Source organism: Bufo gargarizans, chromosome 1 (genome assembly GCF_014858855.1).
Source record: "Bufo gargarizans isolate SCDJY-AF-19 chromosome 1, ASM1485885v1, whole genome shotgun sequence".
In the NCBI taxonomy this organism is placed as follows: Eukaryota; Metazoa; Chordata; class Amphibia; order Anura; family Bufonidae; genus Bufo; species Bufo gargarizans.
The window spans coordinates 8,328,733-8,342,306 of record NC_058080.1 but is presented as its reverse complement, the minus strand read 5'-3'; the positions used below and the strand labels follow the sequence as shown (position 1 = coordinate 8,342,306).

General features: G+C 47.8%; 1 protein-coding gene across 2 annotated transcripts in view; it reads right to left on the bottom strand.

Annotated features, from left to right (window-relative positions):
- Positions 1–13,574, bottom strand: part of RPIA (ribose 5-phosphate isomerase A) — a 69,990-nt gene that overhangs the window by 43,682 nt on the left and 12,734 nt on the right. Inside the window, exon 1 of one of the 2 annotated variants that reach the window (XM_044294383.1) lies at positions 1,847–1,925. The exons of the other annotated variant lie outside the window; for it this stretch is intronic. The gene's annotated coding sequence lies outside the window, so the exon portion shown is untranslated. Of the gene's footprint in view, positions 1–1,846; positions 1,926–13,574 lie in introns of those variants that run through there. 2 annotated transcript variants of the gene reach the window in all.

Here is a 13,574-nt window from a genome sequence, read left to right as displayed (position 1 = left end):
CCTAATGCATTCTGAATGGAGAAGGATCCGCTCAGAATACGTCAGTTTGCCTCCGTTCCGTCTACATTCCGCTCTGGAGGCTGCTTGCAGCGTTTTGGTGTTCGTCTGACGAAACTGAGCCGAACGGATCCGTCCTGGCACACAATGTAATTCAATGGGGACGGATCCGTTTTTACTGACACAATCTGGCACAATAGAAAACGGATCCGTCCTCCATTGACTTTCAATGGTGTTCAAGACGGATCCGTTTGGCCAAATGTTAAAGATAATACAGGCGGATCGGATGCAGACGGTTGTATTATCTGAACGGATCCGTCTGTGCAGATCTATGATGGATCCGCACCAAACGCGAGAGTGAAAGTAGCCTAAAAACAAATGATTTTCTGAAGACTTATGTTCTGCAAGAGCCAAGGCCACCGATGAGAACGCCGGAGAAGGAGGAGAAGAGAACCGCGTTGGGTGAACGTCAGCACTGAACAAGACACATACATGGAAATCCAGCGTTCAGCGTTAGGGCTCATGCACACGGCCGTATGTATTTTGCAGAACGGAACAGCTGGCCCCTAATAGAACAGTCCTATCCTTGTCCGTAATACGGACAATAATAGGACATGTTCTATATTTCTGGGGAACAGACAAATGGAAACGGATTGCACATGGAGTAACTTCCGGTTTTTTTTGGCGGATCCATTGAAATGAATGGTTCTGCATATGGTCCACACCAAAAAAAAAAAAAAAAAAAAAAAAAAAAAAAAAAAAGGGGGAACAGACAAGGAAATAAAATACATTCGTGTGCATAAGCCTTTAGGCTACTTTCACACTAGCGTTCGGGGTTCCTCTTGTGAGTTTACGTTTGAAGGCTCTCACAAGCGGCCCCGAACGCATCAGTCTGCACCGTCTGTCCTCCGCTCAGCAGGCGGACACCCGAACGCAGCTTGCAGCGGAGCCAAACTGATCCGTCCAGACTTACAATGCAAGTCAATGGGGACGGATCCGTTTTTCACTGATGGTTGCTAAGAGATGTTGTTTATAAACCTTCCGTTTTTTATCATGCGCGTGAAAAACACATCAAAACGCATTGCACCCGCGTGGAAAAAAAAAAATGAACTGAACTTGCTTGCAAAATGGCGCGAGTTTCACTGAACGCATCCGTCACGCTCGTGTGAAAAAGACCTTAATGCACCATTATCTAGTTGACATCATCAGCCCGATTGGTTGCCGTGCGGACATCTTATTACAGATGCTGATAACAGCGACTTGCGCCGATAACCTCCGGGGTGAATTCACGTACGAGACCGTATGACTCGTATGGATGGGGTCTGTAGAAATCCATGTGCTCGGCACCAAAACAACCCCATTCGGATGAACAGAACCGATTTTCATTTGCAGAAATATTTTATACCTGAAGATAAACTAACATTGTTCTCTGCGCCACGAAAAAAAAAAGACATAAAACTATACAAAAAACACAAACATAAAATTCCTCCTCCTCGCCTGCAAAAAGTTACTGTGAATAGTGTTGAGCGAAATTGTGTTTTAAGTTCGGCTTATCGAAGAACCGCGTTATGGTTTCCGCTACCACGGACCATAACGGAATTTAGAATCCATAACGCGATTCTTCGATAACCTGAACCCGAACTTTAGACGCCAAACTTAAAACACAAGTTCGCTCAACACTACCCGTGAACGGCGGATCCTCCACATACTGTCACATTGTATCTCTGCTGCCTTGTCTGATACATTGTATCTATACACAATTGTTTCCATGGTAACCCTCTTCCTATAGTCACCAGCAATAAACCCGCAATCTATAAGAATAGGGGACAGCACGGGGGCTGAGACTCACTGCGGCTGGACCAGAGGCTGCACACTGCTCACAACATGCTTCCTTCCCAGTACTGCACTGGGGCACCAGTATGTCATCCCAGGGGGCGGAGCCTCTTAAAGAGCTCAGGCGGGGACTGGGTTAACTCTATAATGGCCAGAGACTAGGCAGCCCGGCCATAAAGGCTCACGTGCTCCTTGTGTTTTATTACCGGAATGATCTCTCTATTATTGTGACTGGAGAGATACCAGTCCGCTGACTGGGGGCCCAGCACCGCCATCATTGCACACTGATCCCTGCTAATCTTCATTTTTGGGGGTTACCTGGAATTAAGGCGACTTTAACATCTGTGTTTTTTTCTTTTTTCCGGTTTTGAGATCCGTCTGAGGCTCTCAAAACCGGAGCAAAACGTCCCATTCATTGTCAATGGGGACAAAACTGAGCAAACCGGAAGGCACCAGAATGCATTCTGTTCCGTTGCGTTCCCACGCCGGACACAAAAATGCTGCGAGCAACGTTTTTTGTGTGCGTCACGGGAAACTGAACAAGCCGGATCCAGCATCAAAAACCATTTAAGTCAATGGTGCCGGGTCTGTTTTTATCGGACGCGGAAAAAAACGGATCTGGTGCCCATTGACTTAGGGCTCGTTCACACAAACATTTTTTACATTCCGTATACAGTCCGTATACGGAACCATTCATTTCAATGGTTCCGAAAAAAAAAAGGGATGTACTCTGTATGCATTCTGTTTCAATATTTCCGTTCCGTTGAAAGATAGAACATGTCCTATTATTGCCCGCAAATCACGTTCCGTGGCTCCATTCAAGTCAATGGGTCCGCAAACAAAACGGAACACATACGGAATGTCTTCCGTATGTCTTCAGTATCCATTCCGTTTTTGCAGAACCATCTATTCAAAATTTTATGCCCAGCCCAATTTTTTCTATGTAATTAGGCTCCATTCAGGCCGAGTCCACACGAACGTGTGCGACCCGTGCTCGTGCTGCGGCCCGCAAGTACTATGATGGGTATTATATATACAGAGGGCACTGCAGGGTCTGGGATTTAAAAAATAAAATAAAATATGAAATTCATGCAGTTTTGATGGGCATTTAAAACAGCCATTAAACCTTTCCGGACATCTGGCGAAAGTCCGGTCTTTAAAGATGGAGCGCGCTCACGAGTGCAGGGAGCACCATAACAGCCGGGTCCCAGCAGAAGCCCGGGAGTAATGTTTGTGGTCAACAGTAATGCTGAAAGCTGACATTTAACCCCTCAGATGCCGTGCTCAAATGTGACCATGCCACCTAGGACCGCTAAAACACGGAGCCGTGCGCTTCCTGGGCTGCCTTCCTCTGGCTGTGATCAGGGTTGACTAAGGGGTCATGCACATGATCGTGTGTGCCCCGTGCCCATATTGCGGACTGCAAACAACGGGTCTGCAATATACGGGAACCGGCCGTGTGCGCTCCGTATTGGGTCTGCAATCCGCGAGATACGGAGAGGCACGGATTGGAGGCCCACGGAAGCACTACAGAGCACTTTTGTGGGATTTCAGTCTCTGCCTCCACACTACAAAATAATAAGTTCTATTTTTTTGCGGTGCAGAACGTATCTTGAGGATCGGTCTGCATCTGCAAATGGCGTGAACTCGGACAGTACCCGTGCATTGCAGACAGAAATTTGCGGTCCACAGTACAGGCGCATGAGCCCTAGGCCTGTGCTAGTCTTACACTGCACTGGAATATACTAAATTCAGTATTCTGTATTGCATCGTTATGTAATACACAATACAAGATGCAACCCAGTGATTGCATATTATAGTCACCCAGGGTGACTTAAAAAAAGTTAAACAAAAGTTTAAAATATAAAAAAAATTATAAAAATTCAAATTACCCCCTTTACCTAGAATAAAAAATGAATACATGAACAATGAAAAAACACTAAACATTATGGGCATCGCTGCATTTAAAAAAGGCCGTACTATTAAAATATAAAAATATTCATCCCATATGGCGAACGGCCATATGGGGCTGTTCACATGAGCGGTGATTTTCACGCATCACTTGTGCGTTGCGTGAAAATCGCAGCATGCTCTATATTGTGCGTTTTCCACGCAACGCAGGCCCCATAGAAGTGAATGGGGCTGCGTGAAAATCGCAAGCATCCGCAAGCAAGTGCGGATGCGGTGCGATTTTTACGCACGGTTGCTAGGAGACGATCGGGATGGAGACCCGATCATTATTATTATTTTCCCTTATGACATGGTTATAAGGAAAAATAATAGCATTCTGAATACAGAATACATAGTACAATAGCGCTGGAGGGGTTAAAAATATAAAATTAACTCACCTTAATCCACTTGCTCTCGTCAGCCGGCATCTTTTCTGTCTCTTTCTTTGCTGATTGCATCACCATGGTAAAAGATCATGTGACGGACCATGTGATGACCGGAGTGACGTCACCACAGGTCCTTTGACTGCAATCAGCAAAGAAAGAGACAGAAGAGATGCCGGTTACGAGAGCAAGTGGATTAAGGTGAGTTAAATTGCTTTTTTTGTTTTTTTTAACCCCTCCAGCGCTATTGTACTATGCATTCTGTATTCAGAATGCTATTATTTTCCCTTATAACCATGTTATAAGGGAAAATAATACAATCTACAGAACACCGATCCCAAGCCCGAACTTCTGTGAAAAAGTTCAGGGTTTGGGTACCAAACATGCCGATTTTTCTCACGCGCGTGCAAAACGCATTACAATGTTTTGCACTCAAGCGGAATATTTGTGCATGTTCCCACAACGCACCCGCACATTTTCCCGCAACGCCCACGTGAAAGAGGCCTTAGGTGATCAAAAAGTCACACACACACACTCCAATATGGCCTCAATAAAAACTACAGATCGTTCCAGTAAAAATGAGCCTCCACACCGCTCCGTAGACATGACAGTAAGAAGTTATGGTCAGAATATGGCGATGAAAATAAATAAAACAATTCCGGAGATTTTTTTTTTTTGTATTAAAACACAAGAAAAACAATATAAATGTGGTATTGCTGTAATCACACTGACCCAGAGAATGAAGGTAACAGGTCATTTTTACAATACTAAGGAATGCCGAAAAAACTGTGGCGGAATTACGTTTATTTTACAGTTCTACCCCATTTGAATAATAATTTTTTACAGCTTCCACTACATTGTATGCAATATTAAATTGTGCGATTAGAAAGTACAAAACAAGCCATCATAAAAATAAAAAAAGCTATGGCTCTGGGAAGGCAGGGAATGAAAAATTGAAAAGGCAAAAATGGGAAATAACAGTGTCCTGAAGGGGTTAAAACCTGAGGAACAGCCAGAATGGATGCCTATACTTGTTTCCCCCTGTGCTGTGAAGGAAGCCATGTATTATGAGGGCAGCGGGTCCGAACAGAGAATAAATCCTTTTTGTTACGTTACATTTTGAAGTCCTCTATTTGCAAAACAATAGAGAATCACTGGTGACCCGCATCACAGAGTAAGCGAAAACCTGCAAATCTAATGGCCCGACGTATATCAGTCCTGAGACAAAGCTGCAAACTGGTGATAAATGGAATGAAATGGGGTCTCTGTCTGAATTTCCACCCTAGGACTTCAGGCAATTGTACTTGGCTGCCTGTGATTTTTAGTTTCACCACTAGAGGGTAGTGTAGACTAGAGAACGTTCGGAGAAATCTCCCAGGTTCTATATGGGTTTCCCTTCAGAAGAGCATGTCCATGGAGATATAGGGACGGGAAAAGATAGAGGTAGTGGCAAGCTCCATTGTATTTACTAGTCATAGCAATCTACTAAGAAAATCTTAGAACTAATGGCCCCCAACAGAGTCTGTACAACAGACAGAAGCCTTATGTACTCTGGACTTTACCTAGACAACACACCGGACCCCCTAAACATAGACGACACACCGGACCTCCTAAATACAGACAACAGACCGGACCCCCTAAACAAAGACAACAGACCTGACCCCCTAAACACAGACAACAGACCGGACCCCCTAAACACATACAACACACCGGACCCCCTAAACACAGACAACAGACCGGACCCCCTAAACACAGACAACACACCGGACCCCCTAAACACAGACAACACACCGGACCCCCTAAACACCGACAACACACCGGACCCCTAAACACAGCCGACACACCGGACCCCCTAAACACAGACAACACACCGAACCCCCTAAACGCAGACGACACACAGGACCCCCTAAACACATACAACACACAGGACCCCCTAAACACATACAACACACCGGACCCCTTAACACAGACAACACAACGGACCCCCTAAACACAGACAACACGCCGGACCTCTTAACACAGACAACACACCGGACCCCCTAAACACAGACAACACACCGGACCCCCTAAACACAGACAACACACCGAATCCCCTAAACGCAGACGACACACAGGACCCCCTAAACACAGACAACACACTGGACCCCCTAAACACAGACAACACACCGGACCCCTTAACACAGACAACACACCGGACCCCTTAACACAGACAACACACCGGACCCCTAAACACAGACAACACACCGGACCTCTTAACACAGACAACACACCGGACCCCTAAACACAGACAACACACCGGACCCCCTAAACACAGACAACACACCGGACCCCCTAAACACAGACAACACACCGGACCCCCTAAACACAGACAACACACCGGACCTCTTAACACAGACAACACACCGGACCCCCTAAACACAGACGACACACCGGACCCCTAAACACCGACAACACACCGGACCCCTAAACACCGACAACACACCGGACCCCCTAAACACCGACAACACACCGGACCTCTTAACACAGACAACACACCGGACCCCTAAACACCGACAACACACCGGACCCCTAAACACCGACAACACACCGGACCCCCTAAACACAGACAACACACCGGACCCCTAAACACCGACAACACACCGGACCCCCTAAACACAGACAACACACCGGACCCCCTAAACACAGACAACACACCGGACCCCTAAACACAGACAACACACCGGACCTCTTAACACAGACAACACACCGGACCCCCTAAACACAGACGACACCCCGGACCCCTAAACACCGACAACACACTGGACCCCTAAACACAGCCGACACACCGGACCCCCTAAACACCGACAACACACCGGACCCCTAAACACAGCCGACACAACGGACCCCCTAAACACAGACGACACCGGACCTCCTAAGCACAGACAACACAACGGACCCCCTAAACACATACAACACACAAGACCCCCTAAACACAGACAACACACCGGACCCCCTAAACACAGACGACACACCGGACCCCCTAAACACAGACGACACACCGGACCCCCTAAACACAGACGACACACCGGACCCCTAAACAAAGACAACACACCGGACCCCCTAAACACAGACAACACACTGGACCCCCTAAACACAGAAGACACACCGAACCCCCTAAACACAGACGACACACCGGACCCCCTAAACACAGACAACACACCGGACCCCCTAAACACGGACAACACACCGGACCCCCTAAACACAGACGACACGTCAATACTGATCCCAGACACTCAGACCCCTAATTAAGACCCCAATCTAGACCTTGTAATACAGATCCAAGGCGAGATAACCAGATCGCTTCTAAGGGGTTTTCCGGGAGCAGAATATTGATAGCCTATACTCAGGATAGGTCATCAGTATCTGACTGGTGGGGGTCCAACATCCTGGCCCTCGGCCAATCAGCTGTTTGAAGAGGTTGCGGTGCTCTCTTCCTAGACCACTGATGTCACATTCATCGGTCACATGCCCTAGGAGCGGCTCAGTCCCATTCCAGTTAGGCCTCATGCACACGAACGTATTTTTTAACGTCCCGCAAAACGTGGTTCCGTTGTACCGTGATCCGTGCCCGTTTTTTCTTCCGTGGGTCTGCCGTGATTTTTGGAGGATCCACGGACATGAAAGATGAAAAAAAATCTAAGTCAAGTTTGCCATTGAAATGATAGGAAAAAACGGACACGGATCACGGACACGGATCACGGACACGGATGACAATCTTGTGTGCATCCGTGATTTTCACGGACCCATTGACTTGAATGGGCCCGTGAACCGTTGGCCGTGAAAAAAATAGGACAGGTTATATTTTTTTCACGGCCTCGAAACACGGGTCACGGGCGCGGTGTAAAAACGGTGCACAAGCCGAGTTTTCTACGGCCCCATTGAAAGTCAATGGAGCCGCAGAAAAAAACGGAAAACGGCACAACGGCCACGGGTGCACACAACGGTCGTGTGCATGAGGCCTTAATGATCTCTGGCTGCAATACCGAGTACAGCCACTGTACAATGTCCGGCGCTGTGCTTGGTATGCTCACCACCAGGACCTCTTCACACAGCTGATCAGTGGCAGTGCTGGGAGTTGGACCCTCAACCATAAGATACTGAGGACCTGTCCTGAGGAGAGGCCATCGATATTCTGCTCCCCGAAAGCCCTTATATTACAAACCTTCCTTTAAAAGAATTGTCCAAGTAATTATATTTCTGTTTTGAAAATAAAAATTGCAGGAACGCTAAAAAAGGTAATTTAACAAAAAAATATTATACCCACCGTCCTGAACCCCCTCCATTGTGGCACTCACACAATGTTCTTCACCACCACTGCATTCATGACATCATGTTTTTCGGCTCCAGTGCCGATTGGCCCATATTTGGCATATGGCCGCCGAAGACCGTCAAAGACCTCAGCGGTGTAGGGGGCGTGAGACTACTGAGGGCAGTGATTGGCCACAGCAGTCACGTGTGCTGTACAGGTACTTCACTGATGCAGGCGGTGGTAGGATGGATGGGGTTCAGGATTTTAAAGGGGTTTTCCCACTTTTGGGACCTAGACCTATCTTGTAAACGCAGCCGATGAAGGTGGGTGCACGGCTCATGCGCGGCCGCCCCCCATTAATTTCTATGGGGCCATCAAAAATAGCCAAGCGCTGGCTGGGTTATGTCTGTCGGCTCCCTAGAAGTAAATGGAAGCGGAGGCCGTGTAAGGGCGGTGAGATCCCATTAATTTCTTTGGGGACTTGAAAAAATAGTAGAGCGCGCTATTTTCGGCGGGCCAATAGGTGGTGGGCTGGACCCTGCACTGTCTTGCTTGCTTCTTTTCGTTTACGAGATAGATGTGGGTCCGGCACCCATCAGCCAATGGGTCATATATTGTCTGTTCTGCTCCATTACCGTAGGAGAACAACTAAATGAATGGAAGCTGCAGATTCGGGACATAACCGAGCCTACGGGGGCCGAATAGACTCCATTGACCATAATGGAGTCCGTTCAGCTTTCGCTCTGAATCCGTTCTTCTCCGCTCTTCTTTCACACAGTTTTTTTTGGGTTCCTATAGGGACTAAGAAGGGGGCAGCACATGACCTAATTGTGGGATATCTGGAAAGACTCCTTCCATCCTGAGGCCCTGTCCTTGAGACTCTGTGGTCAGGCAGCTGGGTAAACAGGACCAGATAAGAGTGTTTGTTCTCGAGTGGTTAATGAATAGCTGTCATCAGGTCGCTGCGCGCCGTGGAATGCCAGCACCTGAAGCGATGACGTGTCAGAAGAGAATCGGCGCGTACATTCTGGAATCCAGAAAATGAATGGAGCAAATTTTGGAGCATGTTCTTGGAAGTTTGTTAATAAAGTTGTAAATAACTGAACAGGACCGCTTCTTGGTGGACTGGATTTTTGAAGCTCCAGGAACACCAAACCTACCAGTGACCGTCCACTTTTTGGTGGGACTTACGTACCCACTGACTGACACCCATTTTTAGCCTGAATTTAACAGGAATGTCTTTAAAAATTAGGGACCGTCCCTGCTAATTTGGGACTGCTGGCAACTAGGCATACAGCATTGGAGTCGCCAAGAGGGATTTACTGTTTACAGACCCCAGACCAGACCCCAAACTAACCACGCTCATCTCTCCCCGTTCCTGCCTTACTAGTGACACCACCGGGGTATCCAGGCATTAATAATGATGGGCTAGCCTCAGGATAGGTCATCGTTATCACAAGTCCTGGCCCCCACCGCCGATCAGCTGTTTCACCGGCTCCCGGCAGCTTTCCAAGCACAGCGCCGTGCATTGTATAGTGGCTGTGCTTGGTACTGCGGCTTAGTCCCATTCGCTTCAACGGGGCTGAGCTGCAACTAGGTCATGTGACCGATGTACGGTGATGACGTCACATGGTCTAGGAAGAGACCGCGGCTCTCACAGAGCACTGTCCTCTTCTAACACTGATCAGCGGGACCCCCTCCAATCTGATATTGATGACCTACCCTGAGGATAGGTCATCAATGTTATTTCCAGGACAACCCCTTTAAGGCTACATGCACACGAACGTTGTTTGTTTCCGTGTCCGTTCCGTTTTTTTTTTGTGGATAGGATGCGGACCCATTCATTTCAATGGGTCCGCAAAAAATGTTCGTTCCGTATGTTCGTTCCGTAGCCCTGCAAAAAAAATAGAACATGTCCTATTCTTGTCCGTTTTAGGCATTGTTACAATGGATCCGCCAAAAAACGGATGGCATACGGATATCATCCTTTTTTTTTGCGGATCCGCAATTTGCAGACCGCAAAACACATACGGTCGTGTGCATGTAGCCTAGTGTTAAAATCTTCCAGCAGAGGAACAGCCTGCTACAGTTAATCATATCCGGCATGGCCAGAAAGCGCCAGATCACCGCCAGACTCCATTGACTATAATTGGACCCAGCGGGGATGATGCCTGTTTCCAGCCTTAGGCCCCCGTGGTCGTACTGCAGCCCGCATACGCCGGCCGTGTGCATTCCGCATCACCGATGCGGACCCATTCACTTGAATGGATCCGCAAATCCGGAGATGCGGTGCAGAACGGAACTGAACCACTACGGAGTGCTTTTGTGGTGTTCCGTTCCGTGCTTCCGTTCCGCAAAAAGATAGAACTTTTTGCGGAACAGACGGATCGCGGACCCCATTCACGTGAATGGGGTCGCGATCCGCATGCGGCTGGTAGGGTTGTTGCGGGTATTGAAATATCGATACCCAATCGATACTTTTGTCCCGGTATCGTATCGGGGTTTGACATTTATCGATACTAGGCTGTGCTACTGCGCAGCCTAGCATCAGAGAACATGAGCGCTCTGCTGTCAGGGCGCTCATGTTCCCTCAGCAGCACAGGGGAGAAGGAGTCACTCTCTCCCTCCCCCCTGTGCCGCCGCTGCCACCAATGAGGGGAGAGATGGGAGGAGGAGGGGCGGGCGCACTGTGTCACCAATGATAGTAGGGGACCTTTCATCGGTCCAAACATTGTAAACTAACTATAACGATATGTAGAGCGGCGCCCAGGGATGTGCCGCTCCGTTCGCCAGCTGCAGCCCCCGGTATATTCTCCAGCTCTGTATGCTAATTGCTAGCATCGGAGCAATGGGGAGGCAGTGGCCACAGGGTCCCCTCTCCCCTCCTCATTGGTGGCAGTCCCGATCGGAGCCCCAGCAGTGTAATTCTGGGGCTCCGATAGGTTACCATGGCAGCCAGGATGCTACTGAAGCCCTGGCTGCCATGGTAACATCCCTGATGCTGTGTGCACTATGCACAGAGCAGCAGGGAGAGTGTGAGGTCCTATTCACCCTGATAGAGCGCTATCAGGGTGAATAGGACAAGGGATGAAAAGATCCCAGGTTCTGGTCCCTAAGGGGGGGAAATAGGTATTAAATAAAAAGTTTTAAAAAAAAAAGTAAAAAAAACACACCAAAATATTAAGTATAAATTGCCCCCTTTCCCAATTTTACATATAAAATATATAAACAATAAATAAATAAACATATCACATATCGCCACGTACAGAAACTCCAAACTATTGAAATATAAAAAAATCTCCTATGCGATGAATGCTGGAACAGAAAAATAAATAAATAAAAACAGCGCGATTCGCCATTTTTTTAAATGTGGAATGCACGTGGGTTTTTGGGCGTTTTATTTTTTTTCACGTGGTATCGAATGATATCGATTATCGCAATACTTTTTTAAGGTATCGAAATCAAATCAAAATTTTGGTATCGCAACAACTCTAGCCACAGTCCGTGCCCGTGCATTGCGGACACGTTCGTGTGCAAGAGGCCTTAGTGATGGGAATTTGCTGGACAACTGCTGCTTTCCAGCCTATTTATATGGACGGCCATTGATAGCCGATTGGCAGGGATCTGACCCCCCGCATCCCTCCATCAATTCCAGCAGCTTAATGGGAGCAGAACCGCCGTTCAGAGCAGGGTAGCTCCAGAACAGCTATTCGGCAGGGGCGCATGGTGTGAGACCCCTACTGATCAGATATTTCCCTATGGGCTGTATGCGCATCACAGCCGGGCCCGGGCATGCGCACTGTTCTGCCCACTGTGGTCAGAGGCACAGAGATATGCAGTGCGCATGCGCCAATTTCACGCCAGTAACTGGTGCATGCGCACTCCATATCCCTGTCCCTCTGACCACAGTGGGCAGAACACTGCGCCCGGCAGTGATGCGCGAACAGCCTATAGGGAAATATGATGTCACAGAGCCACAGGGCTGGCCTGAGCTTACTGAGGGGCGGAGTTAGGCGCGAGTGAGGCGGGGGAACTTGGGCACTTTCAGAAAACTCTCCGCCCCCGGGGCACTTGCGACAGCTCATTAGCATATGATAAAACTACTTTTTGGGTGATTTGAAGCATCTGAAGAACTAAACGCAGGTAACATCTGTTCTCATGTCTTTGTGCCCCACTGAACAATGTCACCTGTTTGAAACCGGTCGGGCTGGTGACAGTCTCGGACGCAGCCATTGTTCACCTTCCTGACAGAGGCTATTTTTGCAAATCTTTGTGTGGTAATAACTTATCCAGGCCGTTCGGAGACTGTTTTCTCATAACACATTGTACTTTATGTTAAGGTAAATTTGAGTCGATATGTTTTAAAAAATTTACTGAAAACCTAAATTTACCAAAAATTTTCTATTTTCTAAATTAGAATTTCTCTGCTTTCAAAGGGGTTGTCCAACCCCTATAATGACCCCCCCCCCCCCATGCCTGGGCACCTCATATATACTTACCCCACTCCCGGCACCCGCGTCGTTCCTGGTCCCCACACGGCCACCGCTGATCCAGCAATGGGGGTGGGCAGCCAATAGCAGGCCGCTACAGGGACAAGCCGCGATGCTAGGGAGGCCCATCCCCATCGTGGCCTGCTATTGGCTGCCCACCCCCATCGCTGGATGTTTTAATCCGCGCAATCGGGAGATGCAGCGGCGCCCGTGTGGGGATCAGGAGCGACGCAGGTGCCATACATTTTATTTTTCCCTTTAACGGAGCTTTATCATTGGTTCTAGTATGGAGTACATACAACTCTTTATTTAGCTTTTTGGGAAGCAGGATGAATATAAGGCGCCAACTCTGCCATTGCTTATTGGGATTTGTTAATGCTGGAAAAATGACACATTATCTTTATTCTGCTGTCAGTACGATTACAGAGATACCAAATTTATATAATTTTTTTTACGTTATACCACTTTTGCACACAGCAATTTTAGAAAAAAAATCCTGTTTTTGTGTCACCATTTTCTGAGAGCCATATATATATTTATTTTATTTTTTTCTGCTGACTGGGCCAAAAAGAGGGACACTTGGGAGGCGTGTCATTCCAATTTGGCTGTAAGTGTATTACACAGTGTAATACA